This window comes from Cottoperca gobio, chromosome 6 (genome assembly GCF_900634415.1).
Source record: "Cottoperca gobio chromosome 6, fCotGob3.1, whole genome shotgun sequence".
In the NCBI taxonomy this organism is placed as follows: Eukaryota; Metazoa; Chordata; class Actinopteri; order Perciformes; family Bovichtidae; genus Cottoperca; species Cottoperca gobio.
In genome coordinates, this window is record NC_041360.1 from 20,574,240 (window position 1) to 20,577,495 (window position 3,256).

The 3,256-nt window shown below is 35.0% G+C and overlaps 1 long non-coding RNA gene across 1 annotated transcript; it reads left to right on the forward strand.

The window, feature by feature from the left end:
- Nucleotides 1-1,737: 1,737 nt before the first annotated feature.
- Nucleotides 1,738-2,199, forward strand: LOC115010290 (uncharacterized). Its single transcript, XR_003832439.1, has 3 exons — nt 1,738-1,776; nt 1,886-1,982; nt 2,091-2,199. It is a non-coding gene; the product is annotated as an uncharacterized LOC115010290 (long non-coding RNA).
- Nucleotides 2,200-3,256: the final 1,057 nt, after the last annotated feature.

Genomic DNA, 3,256 nt, shown 5'->3' on the forward strand with positions numbered 1-3,256 from the left:
TGCAACAACTTTCACTGTGAAAATCGTTTTGAGAACAGTTGAACGAGGAAGCGTGATGGTTCTGCATTGCTACTGTTTGTACATGCGTACGTACAGCTCTGTGGGGAAAATACAGAAAAGGAAAGTATAGAAAATATGAAAAACTGCAGCTAGAATATAATATCCATGTATTACCACAAGTCACTTCAATCAATCACTTATGATAAACAGTACACACGCAAGAAAATGTGTTTATGAAGAGTTTGCAGAACCAACTGATACGACCTCACAAATACCACAAAGGCTGTGATATGACACATGGCGTACGGTATAAAATACATTTGGATGAATAATTACTAAAGAATAAAAAATAACCATCAGAATGGTGTGACTTCGGTCACAGTCGATGTTGCATGAGCCGCTATAGAACGCCATGGAGGCAGGCCAGCCGGTGGTTGTGCAATGCTTTGCCACCATCTACTGGTCGGGAACAAAGATGCAATACAATCTTTACAAAGAACTTCAGCATAGTACATCAGTTTAGTTCCATTGGAAGTTAATGCTACTGTGTTGAATTGTGAACTTTAATTAAAAAAGTTAAGCTAAATTTGAAAGATAATCGCTATTAAAAAGGCATTTCAACAAGACCTCAACCATTTCAGACATATTTGCAAAAGAAGCCATCGTTAATGTTATTAGTAACACCTGTGCATTTCCTACAATCACAAGTCTTTATGTCTGCTGTGAAAAAGGGCCTATACTCCAAGGCAGTGTACAAAATCTAAAGACAACATAGGCTACATGACCGGAGTAACGACACATTTTTGCTCAGCTTACGTTGCAGATAGCGAGCTAATCAAATAGCGTTAAGCCTAATTGAATAACACTTAAAGTAATACGATTTAGGGTATAAATTAGTTAGCACAACTGCATTGACCTATTTCCATCCCTCTATCCTTATATATTGATAGGTTGGTGCAAGAAGTAACGTTGACGTTACTGTAGCTTAGCTAACGTTAGCTAACTATAAGCTAGTTAACGTTTTTGTCTGTAAAGTTATCTTACTGAGTCCAAAGGTTATCAATGGTTGATAAATATGTCTGAAATGAAGCGCACAAAGTTGTAAATCTTTACTTCAGATTAGTGATTCATTCCTCAAAAAATGGTAGGAACTGAAGTTGGGGTTTGTGTTGTAGCATGCCCGGATGGTTAGAGAGGAGCACCCGCAGTGTAACCTCCGCAGCTAACAGTCGTAGTTATCTTATCCCTCTTATCATCATGTATTTCAAATAAAACTCCAAACTTATCACATTCACTTAAAGTATTTGTTTAGTCGAGAATGTTTTTGCCATACAGTTTAGTTGTTACTTTGTACTCTGTTTTCAGATCTTATTGTTGATTATTATTATTATTATTATTATTATTATTATTATTATTATTATTATTATTATTATTATTATTATTATTATTATTATTATTGATGATTCTGTGCAAGTTTATGGACAATGTTACAGTTTTTATTCAGAGAAAGATTTTCTGACTGATAAAACGTTACATCGGTGTAGATCAGCTTTAGACACAACGACAACATCTTTGACATAATTTCACATATTGTAGGAGATATGTTTTTGTTTGTGCCCTATGGTTAGTGTGCACATTAATCATGCACAAATGTTTCAGCACCGTTCATCTTTTTTTGTTAACACTGTAATAAATATCTTTATTTTATTTGTGCACAAAATTATTATTATATTATTACCGCCAGGCGACTGATGCAGACATCCTGCTGGTTCACAGGTCAGTCCTGTGTCCTGTGTTCAGTTCAGGTCATTGCTCTACCTCTGTGTGAGGCTCAGAATAAATACCCAAAGCCACTCAACTACATCCACTTTGCTGTTCTTAACAGTGAGGAGTACTTGGAGGCAGTGAAGAAGACCCCTTATATGACTCTGGAGGACCTGAAGGAGTTCACCCTGCAGTATGGCGACGTCTACTTCCACCCAGTTAGTCCTGAACTTACTCGCTGAGTTGCAGCTGTTGTCATTTATCCGTATCTCTTGATCAGCTTCACTCCTGGCAAACCATTCCTCTTTCTCATTTGCTGTTTCTAGAACATCTATCACTGCGCCAAGCTGGCTGCCGGCGCCGCTCTGCAACTAGTGGACAGTGTTATGACGGGGAAGGTGAGGAACGGCATGGCTCTGGTCAGGTGAGTTAACCAGCAGTCCAGATATTTACTATTCATTAGTTTCTATAGTGAGTGTGCACGAGTCGTTATTGTTGATTCTGTTGTTCTACTTGTGTAGGTGTAGTCCATTTATTGATAAGTTGATAGGCATGCAAGTATTTGATCAATATTCTAAATAAAATGTTTTAGTAACTAGAACAATAAATACTTCAAGTATTCTTTCCAAACAAGAAATTAAAAAAATTCTGTATAAATTATTTTAATTTTTCTAACTTTATTCCTGTATTTTTTAAATCTATTAATGAAGTTAAACACATTGGAGTCAATTATTAAAGAAAGTTAAAGAAATGGTTGTGGAAACAATGACTAAAACTGAGCAATATAACAAGCTAAAAACAATATTATGTAAAACTTTGAGACATAGATAAACATTAATAATAAGCTGTATTTGTATAGCACCTTTCATACAAGAATTACAGCCCAAAGATGAGACAGAGCATTTACAGTACAATAATCAGTGTAGATGTAAATGAGTGTGAAGTAGCATTAAAATAGTATAAAATAGCAGAAAATAACATTGGAAATTGTTCAGATTTAAAAAGTTTGTGTTCTCCCTTTATGACCTGATAGTACCACAAGAATAATGTCGGCTGCATTTGAACATTTCTGAGATGTGGATCCTTTTGTTCTCTCAGGTATTGGGGGGTATGATGTGATGCATGGATTTAATAGCCACTGACAGTACAGTTACCGTTATTTATATAACAAATGTTATAATAATGTTACACAAATGTTGTCTTTGAAATATAAAATGCAAGATGTAATTGTGATGCCATTCTCCTTGGCGGAGGTAAATATAATAAATAATATTAGTTATTTAATTTTCTTCTCGTAAAAACAAATCTTTCTACCTATTTTGTTTTTTAAATAAATAATTTAAACTAATTTACTGATTATTACTCTCGCACCGCACAAGGAAAAACTCCCCAAACCCTACAATTAAAGGGGGGGGGGGGAAACCTCATGGAGAGCAACTGAGGATATATTTATATATTTTTAGGATTTAATAAAAAGGGAAATAAAAGTATT